Here is a 20,595-nt window from a genome sequence, read left to right as displayed (position 1 = left end):
AGTATCAGAACTCAGTATCGGAATTCCGATACAGCGAATATCGGCCGATACCCGATATTTGCAGTAACGGAATGCTCAACACTAGCCCACATACAATATCCATGGCACAAGCTGCACTTTATTTAAGGGGATTGTCTGATGTAATTCTACAAGCCTGCAGTTACTCTTATGTGGCTGCAAAATTGTGAATCTTCACATCGCGCACACTGAGGATTCGCCATTGCCCATATCAACAAGTTTGTGATTTGCATACTCCTGGCCATGTTCCAACAGTGCGGCCTCACTCAATAAAAGTGCATTGAGCAAGTCCAGAAACAGTCTAGTCAGAGCGTGGCCAGTTGTATGCAAATAGCATACATGAGGTTATATGGCAACCCCATTCCCACATCGGAGACTCCTGACAATGTGCTGTGCACGCAATGTGAGGATTCACAAGTCTGCAATCACATAGAGTCACTGCTGACTTTAATAATTTCATAATAAAGAGCTTATTATTTGTATAAAGTTATTAAAGGGGTTGTGCAGGTTTGGAATAAAAATTTAGTCACTATATATGACTGCAGACTGGCAAATCATGATAGGGTGCGGTGCACCTGCTGTCATGAGTCCCCAATATCATCATGTGGTTATGTGACCACGTTTGCTATGTGCATGCGTCGACTAGATACTGTACATTTGGCTTCTCTCTATTTCTATGCAACCACACGCTCTGCTCCTGAGTGCCGGCGGCAGTGCCGGGTATTGATGCCAGAGACTTTTGCAAGTTTCTCGCATCACACTCGCAAGTGTGATGCCGGCCTTAAGACTGATATCTGCCACTATATATTCACCATATGGCGGTAATATCAGTGTGGGTGTTTGTATAGAGATTTTTAATATTAGTTACAGACCAGTCATCTGCTGATACTTGATTTATCAGCTGCATCTTTTTGTATTCTATTTTTGAAGTAGTAAAACATTACTACTTCAAAAAAACATTATTACATTTTTGTACATTTTTTTCATTTTTGTTACGGATACAGCTGGTACCTTTAATGTTGGCCTGGAGAACTTGGGGCTTTTGTCCTTGTGGGTTGCACTTATGTTGTGCTGGGCAGCACACCTGCTCTAATAATGTGGGGTCATTAATAGATGAAGCCAGATACTGTGCACTACCTGTGTATGACTGGCGCTCTATGCAAGCCTTATTCGTGTGTATTTATAATATTAAGCAAACACCCTCTCAATGAATGACCAGAGTGTGAGTGGTTGTTTCAGCAATATTTTGCAAATGGGCATCCTGCTAGTATATTGGTAATCTGACCTGGTGTTTTAAAATATGGCTGCTTTTTTCTGTGATGTTTTTTGAATTGGATGTCATGGGAGCTCTGCAGCCAACCAATGACTTGATGAGCCGCAACTGCACACTGTTACTCAGGTTGGGGGCCCACTCAGAGATGTTTCGCCCCCCTTAGCCTGAACCCTTAGCTACGCCTCTGATAGTGACAAAAACATCCCTCTGAGATTAAGACCTTAAAATGCCAGCAAATTTTTTTTATGAACTTTCTTTTTATCTAAAACTAAAGTATGTGACAATACTAATTGATACAAAGACAAAATCAAACACTAGTGCTTATGGCAGAAATCTGACATAAAACGCTTTGGAAAGTCATACATTTTTGGCGCAAAACTTTTGCAGCATTAGGTATTTATAGGCCTGTATTGACCAAAATAGACAAAAGCTTGGGCATGATGACACCCAGTCATCTACATCTGACTTAAGGTACCGTCACACTTAGCGATGCTGCAGCGATACCGACAACGATCCGGATCGCTGCAGCGTCGCTGTTTGGTCGCTGGAGAGCTGTCACACAGACCGCTCTCCAGCGACCAACGATGCCGGTAACCAGGGTAAACATCGGGTAACTAAGTGCAGGGCCGCGCTTAGTAACCCGATGTTTACCCTGGTTACCATCCTAAAAGTAAAAAAAAACAAACACTACATACTTACCTACAGCCGTCTGTCCTCCAGCGCTGTGCTCTGCACTCCTCCTGTACTGTCTGTGTGAGCACAGCGGCCGGAAAGCAGAGCGGTGACGTCACCGCTCTGCTTTCCGGCTGACCGACGCTCACAGCCAGTACAGGAGGAGTGCAGAGCACAGCGCTGGAGGACAGACGGCTGTAGGTAAGTATGTAGTGTTTGTTTTTTTTTACTTTTAGGATGGTAACCAGGGTAAACATCGGGTTACTAAGCGCGGCCCTGCGCTTAGTTACCCGATGTTTACCCTGGTTACCGGTGAAGACATCGCTGAATCGGTGTCACACACGCCGATTCAGCGATGTCTGCGGGGAGTCCAGCGACCAAATAAAGTTCTGGACTTTCTTTCCCGACCAGCGACAGCACAGCAGGATCCTGATCGCTGCTGCCTGTCACACTGGACGATATCGCTAGCGAGGACGCTGCAACGTCACGGATCGCTAGCGATATCGTCTAGTGTGACGGTACCTTTACTTCTGGAATCCCGAAAAACGCAGCAAAAACACGCATAAAGAAAAGCAGAAAAAAAGCCAGCAAAACCTAAGAGATTAGGTTTTGGTTGCAGAAAAAATTAGAGCATTATGAGCCAGGTTTTTGTCATGCACAAAAGCTCATACCAAGAAAAGTAATTTCAGAGTAATTTCAGAACTTTACCCACCTTTAACTTAACCCATATTCTGTACAATTCAATATAAAAATAAACTGAAATCTTTTTGACTTTTTGAGTGGAAAAAGAAAAATAAAGAACTAAAATAATGTAGTTGCATAAATATGTACACCATTTAACTAATACCTTGCTGAAGTCACCTTTGAATTTATAATAACATTTTATTTTTTTTGGTAGGAGTTTATTAGCATGGCACATCAATGATTGTCAATCTCGGCCCACTTTTCCTTGCATGAGCACTTCAAAACTGTCATATCTGAGCCCTCTTCAGATCAACTCACAGATGATCAATTGGATTCTTGTCTTTGCTCAGGCTGGGCTATTTCAAAACTTTTACCTTCTTCTGGACAATCCATTTCTGAAAGGTGAAATTCCTCTTTATTTTCAAAATTTTTAGCCTGAAGGTTTTGTTGCAAAATTGTCTGATATTTGAAACTATTCATAATTTCCTCCACCTTAATTAAAGGCCCAGTTGAAGCAGCCAGAAAATAGCTCCAAAGCATAACACTGCCTCCATCATACTTCACTCTGGGTATGGTGTTTTTTTGGTGATGCACAGCGTTGGTTTTATATAAAACGTACCTTTTGGTATTATGGACAAAAGTTCCACCTTGGTCCCATCAGACATTAACACGTTTTTCCAAATGCTTTTGGCAGACTCCTGAAGGTTTTGGCAATACATAGCTAGCTTGGATATTTTTATTTGTAAGAAAAAGCTTCTGTCTTAGCATTACAGGCCAGATATATAAAGAATACAGTAGATTGTTGTCACGTGCAGTACACAACCATTACTTGCCAGAAATTCCTGCAGTTTCTTAAATGTTGCAGTAGGCATCTTGGCAGCCTCCTGGGCCAGTTTACTTCTCGTTGCTTTGTCACATTTTGAGAGAGGTTCAGTTCTAGGCAATGTCACTGTTGTGCAAATTTAAAAGACCCCTTGATGACTGTCCTCATTGTGTTCCATGGCATTAGTAATGCGTGGAACATTTTTTCTACCCTGCTCCTGACTGATAACTTTCAGCATTGAAACAACTTATAAAAGGGCTTGATGATTTCCTCAATACATATAACATTGTAGGTTATAACTAATTTAGTGACAAAATGTATAATTGTACAATTGGCCATTGTAAAGGGTTAAAAATTCAGAAATGATTCTACTTGGTATGATTTTTTTACATGACAAAAAACTGCCATTTTAATGGGTTTATTAGACTTTTTATATTGAGTGTATTATTTATATTTTATTTTACTGACAAAGTTTCTTTCAATTAGGTCTCGCTCACACAAGTGTATATATCGAACAAGTGCTATCTGATGTTTTATCGGATAGCATTAGAACCAATGTTATTCTATGGCAGTGCTGATCAGTGTTCTTTTCTCACACCAATTTGGCATGAGAAAAAATTGCAACATGCTGTGATTTTCACCGCAAATTGGATCGCTCTTACCCATTGAAGTCTATGGGTGCATGTAAAACATCAGACTGCACTCAGATATCACACAATGGAGAAGATGGAAAAATTGTGTTCTCCATCTTCTACTCACCTGTGCTACAATTCTCTTATCCAAGAGAACACACTAAACTGATACTTGGATCAGAATTTCATTGGAGTGTCATTAAAATCGCCTTGATTCTCTTGGAGGAGAGTATAAACACTCGTGTGACCCCAGCCTTACAGGAAAACCTGCAGACAGGAAATTCATATTACAGGTATTTTGGTGTCCAACACAAAGTGTCCTAACATTTTTTTAGACTCAATTTTCATATTTAACCCCTTCACCCCGAAGCCTGTTTTCAACTTCCTGACCAGGCCATTTTTTTCAATTCTGACCACTGTCACTTTATGAGGTCATAACTCCGAAACGCTTCAACGGATCCTGGTGATTCTCAGAATGTTTTCTCATGACATATTTTACTTTATGATTGTGGTAAAATTTTTCTGATATGACTTGCGCTTATTTGTGAAAAAAATGGAAATTTGGTGCAAAGTTTGAATATTTTGCAATTTTTAAACTTTGTTTGTATGCTCTTAAACTAGAGTCTTATCCTATAAAGCAGTTAATAAATAACATTACCCACATGACTGCTTTACATTAGCACAATTTTGGAAACATAATTTTTTTGTCACAAAGTTATAAGGGTTAACCCCTTCCCGACCTGTGACACAGCGTATGCATCATGAAAGTCGGTGCCAATCCGACCTGTGACGCATATGCTGTGTCACAGAAAGATCGCGTCCCTGCAGATCGGGTGAAAGGGTTAACTCCAATTTCACCCGATCTGCAGGGACAGGGGGAGTGGTAGTTTAGCCCAGGGGGGGTGGCTTCACCCCCCCGTGGCTGCGATCGCTCTGATTGGCTGTTGAAAGTGAAACTGCCAATCAGAGCGATTTGTAATATTTCACCTAAAAAACTGGTGAAATATTACAATCCAGCCATGGCCGATGCTGCAATATCATCGGCCATGGCTGGAAATACTAATGTGCACCCACCCCACCCGTCCGATCGCCCCCCCAGCCCCCCGATCTGTGCAGCGCTCCCCTCCGTCCAGTGCTCCGCTCCCCCGTCCTCCTGTCCGCTCCCCCGTGCTCCAATCACACCCCCCGTGCTCCAATGAAACCCCCCCGTGCTCCGATCCCCCCCGCACAGCGATCCCCCCCGTGCTCCGATCCACCCCCCTGCACAGCGATCCCCCACCCCGTGCTCCAATCCACCCGCACGCACACCGATCCTCATCCATGCTCCGACGCCCCCCCCCCCGTGCCCTGATCTCCCCCCCCTTGCCCTGATCTCCCCCCCCCTATACTTACCGAGCCTGCCGGTGTCCGTCTTCTTTCCCGGGCGCCGCCATCTTCCAAAATGGCGGGCGCATGTGCAGTGCGCCCGCCGAATCTGCCGGCAGGCAGATTCGTTCCAGAGTGAATTTTGATCACTGAGATATAACCTATCTCAGTGATCAAAATAAAAAAAATAGTAAATGACCCCCCCCCCCTTTGTCACCCCCATAGGTAGGGACAATAAAAAAAATAAATAATTTTTTTTTTCCACTAAGGTTCGGGTAAGAACTAGGGTTAGGGTTAGGGGTAGGGTTAGGGGTAGGGGTAGGGTTAGGGGTAGGGTTAGGGGTAGGGTTAGGGGTAGGGTTAGGGGTAGGGGTAGGGTTAGGGGTAGGGTTAGGGGTAGGGGTAGGGTTAGGGGTAGGGGTAGGGTTAGGGTTAGGGTTCGGGATGTGCACACGTATTCTGGTCCTCTGCGGATTTTTCTGCAGAGGATTTGATAAATCCGCAGTGCTAAACCGCTGTGGATTTACCGCGGTTTTTCTGCACATTTCACTGCGGTTTTACAACTGCGATTTTCTATTGGAGCAGTTGTAAAACCGCTGCGGAATCCGCAGAAAGAAGTGACATGCTGCGGAATGTAAACCGCTGCGTTTCCGTGCAGTTTTTCCGCAGCATGTGTACAGCGATTTTTGTTTCCCATAGGTTTACATTGAACTGTAAACTCATGGGAAACTGCTGCGGATCCGCAGCGTTTTCCGCAGCGTGTGCACATACCTATAGAATTAGGCTATGTGCACACGGTGCGGATTTGGCTGCGGATTCGCAGCAGTGTTCCATCAGGTTTACAGTACCATGTAAACATATGGAAAACCAAATCCGCTGTGCCCATGGTGCGGAAAATACCGCGCGGAAACGCTGTGTTGTATTTTCCGCAGCATGTCAATTCTTTGTGCGGATTCCGCAGCGTTTTACACTTGTTCCTCAATAGGAATCCACAGGTGAAATCCGCACAAAAAACACTGGAAATCCGCGGAAAATCCGCAGGTAAAACGCAGTGCCTTTTACCCGCGGATTTTTCAAAAATGGTGCTGAAAAATCTCATACGAATCCGCAACGTTGGCACATAGCCTTAGGGTTAGGGTTGGGTTGGAATTAGGGTTGTGGTTAGGGGTGTGTTGGGGTTAGGGTTGTGATTGATTAGGGTTATGGCTACAGTTGGGACAAGGTTTAGGGGTGTGTTGGAGTTAGAATTGAGGGGTTTCCACTGTTTAGGCACATCAGGGGGTCTCCAAACGCAACATGGCGCCACCATTGATTCCAGCCAATCTTGTATTCAAAAAGTCAAATGGTGCTCCCTCACTTCCGAGCCCCGACGTGTGCCCAAACAGTGGTTTACCCCCACATATGGGGTACCAGCATACTCAGGACAAACTGCGCAACAATTACTGGGGTCCAATTTCTCCTGTTACCCTTGAGAAAATAAAAAATTGCTTGCTAAAACATCATTTTTGAGGAAAGAAAAATGATTTTTTATTTTCACGGCTCTGTGTTGTAAACGTCTGTGAAGCACTTGGGGGTTCAAAGTGCTCAGCACATATCTAGATAAGTTCCTTGGGGGGTCTAGTTTCCAAAATGGGGTCACTTGTGGGGGGTTTCTACTGTTTAGGCACACCAGGGGCTCTGCAAACGCAACGTGACGCCCGCAGACCATTCCATCAAAGTCTGCATTTCAAAAGTCACTTCTTCCCTTCTGAGCCCCGACGTGTGCCCAAACAGTGGTTTACCCCCACACAAGGGGTATCAGCTTACTCAGGAGAAACTGGACAACAACTTTTGTGGTCCAATTTCCCCTGTAACCCTTGGGAAAATAAAAAATTCTGGGCTAAAAAATTATTTTTGAGGAAAGAAAACGTATTTATTATTTTCACGGCTCTGCGTTATAAACTTCTGTGAAGCACTTGGGGGTTGAAAGTGCTCACCACATATCTAGATAATTTCATTTCGGGGTCTAGTTTCCGAAATGGGGTGACTTGTGGGGGGTTTCTACTGTTTAGTCACATCAGGGGCTCTGCAAACGCAACGTGACGCCCGTAGAGCATTCCATCAAAGTCTGTATTTCAAAACGTCACTACTTCACTTCCGAGCCCCGGCAAGTGCCCAAATAGTAGTTTACCCCCACATATGGGGTATCACCGTACTCAGGAGAAACTGGACAACAAATATTGGGGTCAAATTTCTCCTGTTACCCTTGGGAAAATTAAAAAATTCTGGGCTAAAAAATTATTTTTGAGGAAAGAAAACGTATTTATTATTTTCACTGCTCTGTGTTATGAACTTCTGTGAAGCACTTGGGGGTTCAAAGTGCTCACCTCACATCTAGATAAGTTCCTTTCGGGGCCTAGTTTTCAAAATGGGGTCACTTGTGGGGGGTTTCTACTGTTTAGCCACATAAGGGGCTCTGCAAACGCAACGTGACGCCCGCAGAGCATTCCATCAAAGTCTGCATTTCAAAACGTCACTACTTCACTTCCGAGCCCTGGCATGTGCCCAAACAGTGGTTTACCCCCACATATGGGGTATCAGCATACTCAGGTGAAACTGGACAACAACTTTTGGGGTCAAATTTCTCCTGTTACCCTTGGGAAAATAAAAAATTGCGGGCTAAAAAATCATTTTTGAGAAAAGAAATTTTTTATTTTATTTTCATGGCTCTGCGTTATAAACTTCTGTGAAGCACTTGAGGGTTCAAAGTGCTCACCACACATCTAGATTAGTTCCTTTGGGGGTCTAGTTTCCAAAATGGGGTCATTTGTGGGGGATCTCCAATGTTTAGGCACACAGGGGCTCTCCAAACGCAACATGGTGTCCGCTAATGATTGGAGCTAATTTTCCATTTAAAAAGCCAAATGGCGTTCCTTCCCTTCTGAGCCCTGCCGTGCACCCAAACAGTGGTTTACCCCCACATATGGGGTATCTGCGTACTCAGGACAAACTGGACAACAACATTTGTGGTCCAATTTCTCCTATTACCATTGGCAAAATAGGAAATTCCAGGCTAAAAAATCATTTTTGAGAAAAGAAAAATTATTTTTTATTCTCATGGCTCTGCATTATAAACTTCTGTGAAGCACCTGGGGGTTTAAAGTGCTCAGTATGCATCTAGATAAGTTCCTTGGGGGGTCTAGTTTCCAAAATGGGGTCACTTGTGGGGGAGCTCCATTGCATAGGCACACGGGCGCTCCAAATGCGACATGGTGTCCGCTAACAATTGGAGCTAATTTTCCATTCAAAAAGTCAAAAGGCGCGCCTTCCCTTCCGAGCCCTGTCTTGTGCCCAAACAGTGGTTTACCCCCACATATGAGGTATCGGCGTACTCGGGAGAAATTGCTCAACAAATTTTAGGATCCATTTTATCCTATTGCCCATGTGAAAATGGAAAAATTGAGGCGAAAAAAATTTTTTGTGAAAAAAAAGTACTTTTTCATTTTTACGGATCAATTTGTGAAGCACCTGAGGGTTTAAAGTGCTCACTAGGCATCTATATAAGTTCCTTGGGGGCTCCAGTTTCCAAAATGGGGTCACTTGTGGGGGAGCTCCAATGTTTAAGCACACAGGGTCTCTCCAAACGCAACATGGTGTCCGCTAACGATGGAGATAATTTTCCATTCAAAAAGTCAAATGGCGCTCCTTCCCTTCCGAGCCTTACCATGTGCCCAAACAGTGGTTTACCCCCACATGTGAGGTATCGATGTACTCAGGAGAAATTTCCAAACAAATTTTAGAATCCATTTTATCCTGTTGTCCATGTGAAAATGAAAAAATTGAGGCTAAAATAATTTTTTTGTGAAAAAAAAGTACTTTTTCATTTTTACGGATCAATTTCTGAAGCACCTGGGGGTTTAAAGTGCTCACTATGCATCTAGATAAGTTCCTTGGGCGTCTAGTTTCCAAAATGGGGTCACTTGTGGGGGAGCTCCAATTTTTAGGCACACGGGGGCTCTTCAAACGTGACATGGTGTCCGCTAAAGAGTGGAGCCAATTTTTCATTCAAAAAGTCAAATGGCGCTCCTTCCCTTCCAAGCCCTGCCGTGCGCCCAAACAGTGGTTTACCCCCACATATGAGGTATCAGCGTACTCAGGACTAATTGGACAACAACTTTCGTGGTTCAGTTTCTCTTTTTACCATTCGGAAAATAAAAAAATTGTTGCTGAAAGATCATTTTTGTGACTAAAAAGTTAAATGTTCATTTTTTCCTTTCATGTTGCTTCTGCTGCTGTGAAGCACCTGAAGGGTTAATAAACTTCTGGAATGTGGTTTTGTGCACCTTGAGGGGTGCAGTTTTTACAATGGTGTCACTTTTGGGTATTTTCAGCCATATAGACCCCTCAAACTGACTTCAAATGTGAGGTAGTCCCTAAAATAAATGGTTTTGTAAATTTCGTTGTAAAAATAAGAAATCGCTGGTCAAATTTTAACCCTTATAACTTCCTAGCAAAAAAAAATTTTGTTTCCAAAATTGTGCTGATGTAAAGTAGACGTGTGGGAAATGTTATTTATTAACTATTTTGTGTCACATAACTCTCTGGTTTAACAGAATAAAAATTCAAAATGTGAAAATTGCGAAATTTTCAAAATTTTCGCCAAATTTCCGTTTTTATCACAAATAAACACAGAATTTATTGACCTAAATTTACCACTAACATGAAGCCCAATATGTCACGAAAAAACAATCTCAGAACCGCTAGGATCCGTTGAAGTGTTCTCGAGTTATTACCTCATAAAGGGACACTGGTCAGAATTGCAAAAAACGGCAAGGTCTTTAAGGTCAAAATAGGCTGGGTCATGAAGGGGTTAAAAGTTGACCAGCGATTTCTCATTTTTACAACAAAATTTGCAAAACCATTTTTTTTAGTGACCACCTCACACTTGAAGTGACTTTGAGGGCCCTATATGGCAGAAAATGCTAAAAAGTGACACCATTCTATAAACTGCACCCCTCAAGGTACTCAAAACCCACATTCAAGAAATTTATTAACCCTTCAGGTGCTTCACAGGAATTTTTGGAATGCTTAAAAAAAATTGAACATTTAACTTTTTTTCACGAAATTTTTATTTCAGATTTAATTTGTTTTATTTTACCAAGGGTAACATGAGAAATTGGACTACAAAACTCATTGCACAATTGATCCAAAGTACGCCGATACCCCATATGTGGGGGTAAACTACTGTTTCGGCACATGGCAGAGCTCGGAAGGGAAGGAGCGCCATCTGACTTTCAATGCAAAATTTGCTGGAATTGAGATCGGACACATTTAGAGAGCCTCTGATATGCCTAAACAGTGGAAACCCCCCACAACTGACACCATTTTGGAAAGTAGACCCCCTAAGAAACTAATCTAGATGTGTGGTGAGCACTTTGAACCCCGAAGTACTTCACAGAAGTTATAAACTTCTGTGAAGTACTTCGGGGTTCAAAGTGCTCACCACAAAAGTTGTTGTGCAATTTGTCCTGAGTACACTGATACCCCATATGTGGGGGTAAACCACTGTTTGGGTGCATGGCAGAGTTTGGAAGGGAAGGAGCGCCGTTTGACTTTTCGATGCAAAATTGGCTGAAATTGAGATCGGACACCATGTTGCGTTTGGAGAGCCCCTGATGTACCTAAACACTGGAAACCCCCACAAGTGACCCCATTTTGGAAAGTAGACTCCCTAAGGAACTAATCTAGATGTGTGGTGAGCACTTTGAACCCCCAATTGTTTCACTAAAGCTTAGAATGTAGAGCCGTGAAAATTAAAAAAATCATTTTTTTTCCACAAAATGATCTTTCAGCCCGCATTTTTTTATTTTTCTAAGGGTAACAGGAGAAATTGGACCCCAAAAGTTGTTGTCCAATTTGTCCTGACTACGAAGATACCCCATATGTGGGGGAAACCACCGTTTGGGTGCATGGCAGAGCTCGGAAGGGAAGGAGCGCTGTTTTGGAATGGAATTTGATGGAATGGTCTGCGGGCGTCACGTTGCGTTTGCAGAGCCCCTGATGTAACTAAATAGTAGAAACCCCACAAGTGACCCCATATTGGAAACTATACCCCCAAGGAATTTATCTAGATGTGTTGTGAGAACTTTGAACCCCCGAAGTGTTTTGCTAAAGTTAATAACGCAGAGCCGTGAAAATAAAAAAATACATTTGTTTCCACGAAAATGATATTTTAGCCCCCAAATTTTTATTTTCACAAGGGTAACAGGAGAAATTGGACTATAAAAGTTGTTTTCCAATTTGTCCTGAGTACGCTGATATCCCATATGTGGGGGGAACAACTGTTTGGGCGCACAGCAGAGCTCGTAAGGGAAGGAGCACCATTTTACTTTTTCAACATAGAATTGGCTTGAATTGAGATAGGACGCCATGTCGCGTTTGGAGAGCCCCTGATGTGCCTAAACAGTGGAAACCCCCCCAATTCTATCTCCAACCCTAACCGCAACGCACCCCTAAGCCTAATCCCAACCATAACCCTAACCACACCCCTAACCCAACCCTAACCACACCCCTAACTCTGACACACCCCTAACCCTAATCCCAACCCTAACCCCAACCGTAAACATAATCCAAACCCTAACTTTAGCCCCAACCCTAGCCCTAACTTTAGCCTCAACCCTAACCCTAACTTTAGCCCCAACCCTAACTTTATCCTCAACCCTAACCCTAACTTTAGCCCCAAACCTAACCCTAATGTTAGCATCAACACTAACCCTAATGGGAAAATGGAAATAAATACATTTTTTTCAATTTTATTATTTTTCCCTAACTAAGGGGGTGATAAAGGGGGGTTGATTTACTATTTATAGCGGGTTTTTGTTTGGCAGCTGTCACATGCTAAGGGGGCATTTATACTGTTCTGTGTGTGGTAAAATTGATAAAGCAGCTTTATTCTTCGGATTAGTACGATTACAGCGATACCTCAATGATATAGTTTTTTATGTTTTGGTGCTTTTACACACTAAAAACTATTTTATATAAAAAATAATTGTTTTTGCATTGCTTTATTCTGAAAGTTATAACTTTTTTATTTTTCTGCTGATGAATCTGTATCATGGCTTTTTTTGTGGAACAAGATGACATTTTCAGCGGTACCATATTTAATTATATCCGTCTTTTTGATCACATTTTATTGCACTTTTTGTTCGACAGTACGATGATAAAGCATTGTTTTTTGCCTTGTTTTTTTTTTGCGGTGTTCACTGAAGGGGTTAACTAGAGGGATTGTTTTATAGAGCGGGTCATTATGGACGCGGCGATACCAAATATGTGTACTTTTATTGTTTTTTTATTTACATGAATAAATGGATTTATTGGAAAATATTTATTTATTTTTTTCTTTATTTGGGGATTTTTTTTATACATTCTATTTTTTTTTTACTTTCTAACATTGTCCCAGGGTGGGACATTGCTATATTATATCAGATCGCTGATGTGACACTTTGCATAGCACTGTGTCAAATCAGCAATCTGACAGGCAGTGCAGGAGGCTTTCCGGTGCCTGTTCTTAGCAGGCACCAGGAAGCTACCTCACTTCAGGACCTGGAAGGAGCCCCACGGCCATTTTGGATCCAGGGACTCCTTGGAGAACACCGTAACAATTCAATCGCATTGCGTTGTTTCAGTGGGAGAGCGCAGGGAGCCCCCATCCCTGCACAATGCCCCTCTATGTCACTGTCACTACTGACAGCGGCATCAGAGGGGCTAAATGCCCACAATCGGCGCTAGCACTGACAGCTGACATACAGCTGACACCCGCATGCAATTGCCGCGGTGCTCACCGTGAAACCGTGCGATCGTGCCGCCATACTAGTACTGCGGTTTGCGGGAATTCAGTTCCCGCAGAACAGTACTAGTACGGCGCATTTCATGAAGGGGTTAAAAGAGTGGGGCAGGTTTGAATATCTTTTTCTGCTATTCAGATGTACTGCCTTCCACCCCAGGATGGTGCTCAGCAGAATGTAATGTACACTCATCTTTATACATCCCTTTTATTTATACAGCTCTGGCAAAATTTAAGAGACCACCACATCAAAACCCTGTCATCGGTAAACCAATCTCCAGACCTGAACCCCATTGGAAACCTCTGGAATGTAATCAAGAGGATGATGGATAGTCACAACCCATCAAACAAAGAACTGCTTAAATTTTTGCACCAGAAACAGTGTGAAAGACTGGGGGAAAGCATGCCAAGACGTATGAAAGGTCTGGAGATTGGGCTGTCTATGACAGGGTTTTGATGTGGTGGTCTTTTAATTTTTGCCAGAGCTGTATTTCCCATAAATATACGTATTTTTTTTATAAAATATAAATGTCGGCCAACATATAATGTATGCTTGATTTCTCCATTCTGATGGCTTTCATTTTTGACTGTATACAGTATTTTAAAAAAATGAAATAGTGTAGTCAATGCCCACTCAACAAATAAAAATTGCCAGGGTCATGTCCTCTAACCACTATATTTAGAGGAGGTTTTCTCATGTAATTTGAAACAGCAGATTATTACCTTTCTGGTGTTCTCCTTACCCTATAGGACTTTAACCCCTTTCTGACCTAGGACGGGATAGTACGTCTGAGGTCAGATCCCCCTCTTTGATGCAGGGCTCCAGCGGTGAGCCCACCTCAAAGCCGGGACATGTCAGCTGTTTTGAACACCCGCCTGCAATAGCACCGGGTGAAATCATGATTCAACAGCCGCTATTAGCTAGTTAAATGCCGCTGTCAAAAGCTGACAGCGGCATTTAACTTCCGGCCATCCGTCTGGAAATGAGCACATCGCTAGCCCCCATCACATGATCGGGGATCAGCGATGCATCAGAATGGTAACAATAGAGGTCCTTGAAACCTCTATGGTTACTGATCCCGGCCAGCTGGGAGCACACCTGCAATTCAGCTACATAGCAGCGATCTGATGATCGCTGCTATGTAGCAGAGGCGATCGAGTTGTGCCAGCTTCTAGCCTCCCATGGAGGCTATTGAAGCATGACAAAATTTTAAAAAAAGTGAAAAAAAAAAAAAGTTTAAATCACCCCCCTTTCGCCCCATTCAAAATAAATCAATAAAAAAAATCCAACCTACACAAATTTGGTATCGCCACTTTCAGAATCGCCCGATCTATCAATAAAAAAAGGATTAACCTGATCGCTAAACTAAGTATCGAGAAAAAAATTTGAAACGCCAGAATTATGTTTTTTTGGTCGCCGCAACATTGAATTAAAATGCAATAATGGGCGATCAAAAGAACATAGATGCACCAAAATGGTATCATTAAAAATGCCAGCTCGGCACACCAAAATAAGCCCTCACCTGACCCCAGATCATGAAAAATGGAGACATTACGGGTACCGGAAAATGGCGCAATTTTTTTTTTTTAGCAAAGTTTGGAATTTCTTTTCACCACATACATAAAAGAGAACCTAGACATGGTAGGTGTCTATGAACTTGTAATGACCTGGAGAATCATAGTGGCTGGTAAGTTTTAGCATTTAGTGAACCTAGCAAAAAAGCCAAACAAAAAACCAGTGTGGGATTGCACTTTTTTTGCAATTTCACCGCACTTGGAAATTTTTTCCGGTTTTGTAGTACACAACATGCTAAAACCAATGATGCTGTTCAAAAGTACAGCTTGTTTCGCAAAAAATAAGCCCTCACATGGCCATATTGACAGAAAAATAAAAAAATTATGGCTCTGGGAAGGAGGGGAGCGAAAAACAAATACGGAAAAACTGAAAATCCCAAGGTCATGAAGGGGTTAAAGACTGTTGAATAAATAGGTATAAAATTGTCTAGATTTTTTAATCATCACATCACTAATTAGAAACGGCTTGAAATCTGTGAGTAATGTACATACTAATAGGTCACAAACTTTGATGCACTTCTAACATGAACAGCTCCATTTAGAGAAGAGCTGCAGTCCATATAATTACACAATTACCGTATATACTCGAGTATAAGCCGACCCGAGTATAAGCCGACCCCCCTAATTTTGCCACAATAAACTGGGAAAATTTATTAACTCGAGTATAAGCCTAGGGTAGGAAATGCAGCAGCTACCGGTGAATTTCAAAAATAAAAATAGATGCTCCATACCATTCATTATTGCCCCATAAGATGCTCCATATAAAGCTGTGCCACATATAATGCTCCATACTGTTCATTATTGCCCCATAGATGTGCCATAGAAAGCTCTGCCATATAGTGCTCTGCACCGTTCATTATTGCCCCATAGATGTGCCATATAAAGCTGTGCCATATAGTGCTCTGCACCGTTCATTATTGCCCCATAGATGTGCCATAGAAAGCAGTGCCATATAGTGCTCTGCACCGTTCATTATTGCCCCATAGATGTGCCATATAAAGCTGTGCCATATAGTGCTCTGCACCGTTCATTATTGCCCCATAGATGTGCCATATAAAGCTGTGCCATATAGTGCTCTGCACTGTTCATTATTGCTCTGCACTGTTCATTATTGCCCCATAGATGTGCCATATAGTGCTCTGCACTGTTCATTACTGCCCCATAGCTGTGCCATATAGTGCTCTGCACGGTTCATTATTGCCCCATAGCTTGCCATATAGTGCTCTGCGCCGTTCATTATTGCCCCATAGCTGTGCCATATAGTGCTCTGCGCCGTTCATTATTGCCCCATAACTGCCATATAGTGCTCTGCGCCGTTCAATATTGCCCCATAGATGTGCCATATAGTGATCTGCGCCATTCATTATTGTCCCATAGCTGCCATATAGTGCTCTGCGCCGTTCATTATTGCCCCATAGCTGCAATATAGTGCTCTGTGCCGTTCATTATTGCCCCATAGCTGCCATATAGTGCTCTGCGCCGTTCAGTATTGCCCCATAGCTGCCATATAGTGCTCTGCGCCGTTCAGTATTGCCCCATACCTGTGCCATAGAAAGCTGTGCCATTGCTGCTGCTGCTGCTGATGCAATAAAAAAAAAGCCATACTCACCTCTCTTGCTTGCAGCTCCCAGCGTCCCGTCTCAGCGTCTCTCTGCACTGACTGATCAGGCAGAGGGCGGCGCGCACACTATATGCGTCATCGCGCCCTCTGACCTGAACAGTCAGAGCAAGAGGACGCGAAGACAGAGCGGCGCCCGGCGTGTGGAACGCGGACAGGTGAATATTACATACTTACCTGCTCCCGGCGTCCTGCTCCCTCTGCCTGTCACATGGTCTTCGGTGCCGCAGCCTCTTCCTCTATCAGCGGTCACCGGCACCGCTGATTAGAGAAATGAATATGCGGCTCCACCCCTATGGCAGGTGGAGTCACGTATTCATTTCTCTAATGAGCGGTCCCACGTGACCGCTGAAGAGGGGAAGAAGCTGCAGCACCGAAGACAGTGTGACAGGCAGGAGCAGCGTCAGGAGCGCCGGGACTAGGTGAGTATGCCTCAGCGCCCTCTCCCCCTCACCCGCCGACCCTGCCGCCCACTGTGACTCGAGTATAAGCCGAAAGGGGCACTTTCAGCCCAAAATTTTGGGCTGAAAATCTCGGCTTATACTCGAGTATTTACGGTAACAAAATCAGCGAGTAAGGCTGCTTTCACACATCAGGTTTTTGGTTTCAGGCACAATCCGGCAGTTTCAGGCACAATCTGGATCAGTTTTTTTCTTACGCCTGATCCGTTTTTTCCCCATAGAGTTGTATTACTGCCGGATTGTGCCTGAAGGACATGCGTTTCATCCATTTTGTGCCGGATCCGTCCCTTCAGGCTTTTTTGCCGGACACAAAAAACGTCTCCTGCAACGTTTTTTGTGTCCGGCGAAAAAGACTGAAGGGACGTTTCCGGCAATAAACGTATGGAACTGATGTGTGAAAGAACATTTCTGGCGACCGAATACGTTTTTAACACACTGAGCATGCCCAGAAGCTTTGTTTTTGATTCTGGCATGGAGTCTCTCTCTCTCTCTCTCCTCAAAAACCATGCCCATGAACTCAAAAACCATGCGCAGTACATAGAGCCGGATCCAGCTAAAAAACGGATCCAGTGCATCAGTTTGCATCCGTTTTTTCACTATGTACACCGGATCCATTTTTTAGCAAATTTGCCGGATTGTGCCTGAAACCAAAAACCTGATGTGTGAAAGTAGCCTTAGTCATTTTGTAGGATTGATGTCAATATGAAACGTATTCCATACTAGTAGAAAATAAGAAGAGTCTTTGTATATATAACAATACAATATAAAAGACCATTTAATTGATGAGAACACAACTCTATTGGATATTCCAAATGGTTCTTAAAAGCTACGGTAGTAGAGCAACAACGGAAAAGCAAAGTAATGTAGTAAAATGTGCCATAACCAATGATTCTGTTGGGGCTGATCCCTTGTAATGCAAAAAATAAATAAACATGTCTATATATACCGCTCTGGCAAAAATTAAGAGATCACCATATCAAAACCCTGACATGGGCAGCCCAATCTCCAGACCTGAACCCCACTGAAAATCTCTGGAATGTAATCAAGAGGATGATGGATAGTCACAAGCCATCAAACAAAGAAGAACTGCTTAAATATTTGCCCCAGAAGCAGCGTGAAAGACTGGTGGAAAGCATGCCAAGACGCATGAAAGCTGTGATTTAAAATCATGGTTATTCCACAAAATATTGATTTTTGAACTTTTCCTGAATTGAAACATTAGCCTTGTTGTTTCTAAATGATTATGGAGTTGTTTTCTTTGCATTATTTGAGGTCTGAAAACACTGGGTTTCTTTTTAATTTTGATAATTTTTCTCTTTCTGAAAAAAAAAATACAAAATTTATTGCTTGGAAATTTGGAGACATGTTATCAGAAGTTTATAAACTAAAAGAACTATTTATATTTTACTCAATAATATACCTATAAAGAGAAAAATCTGACCAACTGAACATTTTGCAGTTGTCTCCTAATTTCTGCCAGAGCTGTATAAGACTAAGGGATCAAATACCTATGGTTATTAGCAAATGGCCCTGCAATGCCAAGCATTGCTTGCCACTAAAACAAACCCACATATAATGTAAGACGCCAGACCCATTACACTTCAAAGGCAATGTACAAAGTATATTATACATGAAGTAATACATGCAGCGTAGGATACAGCACATACTGTGAAACCCGGCGCACGTTTCAGCGATTAACCTTCTTCCGGGGTGATACCACACTGTCACACACACCCATTTATCACAGACAGACACCAATCAGAGCGGTCATACACACAAAATCCTTAATAAATACTGTTAACTCATCTGCTAACCATCTATCCATTAAAGACTGGAGGGAGGAGAGAGATAGGGTGGGAGAGACAACGGTACGTATCATGTCACAGGTCCCATTTATGGTGAACGCACAGGGGTCCACATCACATGCAGTCAATAATGGCACACGCAGTCCCGCCAGTCTATGCGGTTACATCAAGAAAGGGCCTGAGCCACCGGTGGGCGGTGTTCCCACTGGTACTGTGGCTCAGGTCCTTTCTTGACGCAACTACATGGTGTCGAGAGAGAATGGTGCTGACAGCCAGTTAACACTGAGCTTCCTGCCAATGATGTACACAGAGTAAGCACAATAGTAATTGGCTAAATACAGAAATGTGTTTGCCTGAGCCGTGGACTCTGAACATGGTTCAGGGGATTGTTTAATTTGCCATAGGCACCTCAGAATCTCCATAGAGGAAAAATAAAACCGATTAACCTATGAAAAAAATTGCTGTTATACTTTAATTCCATCCCATGTTGATTTTTCTCACACATTTACCTAATTTTTCAGCACACAAAAAATGGTTTTATTCAACACTACAACATGTTTCTTAAAAATCAAACCCTAGTGTGTTGGAAACTTGATTTTATATCACAAAGTAATATATACAGTGGCTTGTGAAAGTATTCCCCCTTGGCTTTTTACCTTATTTTGTTACATTACATCCTGTGTTTAAATATTTTTGTAATCCAATTTCTGTGTGATGCATCAGTACTAAATAGTCTAAGTTGCTGAAGTGAGAAAAATATAGGCATAAGTTAAATTTATGAGATCAAATAACTAAAAATTGTTATGAGCATATGTATTCACCCCATTTGCGATGAAGCTTTTTAAAAATTTCTGGTGCAAGCAAATATTTTCATACGTCACATTCTTAGTGAAAGGAAGTCCACCTGTGTGCAATCTAAGTGTCACATGGCCTGTCAGTATACACACATCTTTTCTGAAAGGCCACAGAGGCTCTAACACCAGTAAGCAAGAGGCATCACTAACCAAACAACACCATGAAGACCAAGTAGATCTCCAAACGAGTCAGGGACAAAATTGTTGAGAAGGACAAGTCAGGTTTGGGTTATAAAAAAAATCCCAATCTATGATGATCCCCCGAAGCACCAACAAATCCATTATCATCAAATGGAAAAACATTGTACCACAACAAACCTGCAAAGAGAGGGCAGCCCACCAAAGCTCTCAACTCACGCAAGGAGGGAATTAATCAGAGAGGCAGCGCAGAGACCAAAGGTAACCCTGAAGGAGCTGCAGAGTTCCCAAGCAGAGACTGGAGTATTTGTCCATAAAACTACAATAAGCAATAGAGGTAGCCTTTATGGAACAGATGGCAGAAACCACCTTTACCTACACACAAAAATTGTAAGGCTCATTTTGATTTTGGCAAAATAGTTGTGGGAGAAACTCAAAGTGTATGGAGAAAGGTGCTTTGGTCACATGAGACCAAAATTTAAATTTTTGTCCACCAAGATAAATGCTCTGTCTGGCACCAAACCAACACAGCTCGTTACCCCAAGAACACCATGTTTTTCAGCAGCAGAGACAGACAAAATGAACCTCGTAAAGGGGAAGATAGATGATGCAAAATGCAGGAATATTCTTGATCAAAACCTGTTTCAGTCTGTCGGTGATTTGAGACTGGGACAGTGTTCACCTTTCAACAAGACAATAACAGCATACTGCTATAGGAACACTCAAGTGGTTTAAGGGAAAATGTGCAAATGTTTTGGAGTGGCCTAGTCAATGCCCAGTCTTTAATCCAATTGAGAATCTTTGGTCAGACTTTAAGATTGCTCTTCGCCAGAGGCTACCATACAACTAGAAGGA

The 20,595-nt window shown here is 42.6% G+C and overlaps 1 protein-coding gene across 1 annotated transcript in view; it reads right to left on the bottom strand.

The window, feature by feature from the left end:
- CDH23 (cadherin related 23) overlaps nucleotides 1–20,595 on the bottom strand; it is a 1,839,731-nt gene that overhangs the window by 1,664,380 nt on the left and 154,756 nt on the right. The gene's annotated exons all lie outside the window — the stretch shown is intronic.

The sequence above is a fragment of the Ranitomeya imitator genome, chromosome 2 (genome assembly GCF_032444005.1).
Source record: "Ranitomeya imitator isolate aRanImi1 chromosome 2, aRanImi1.pri, whole genome shotgun sequence".
NCBI lineage: Eukaryota > Metazoa > Chordata > Amphibia > Anura > Dendrobatidae > Ranitomeya > Ranitomeya imitator.
The sequence above is the reverse complement of the archived record's forward strand: the minus strand, read 5'-3'. Positions and strand labels throughout refer to the sequence as shown.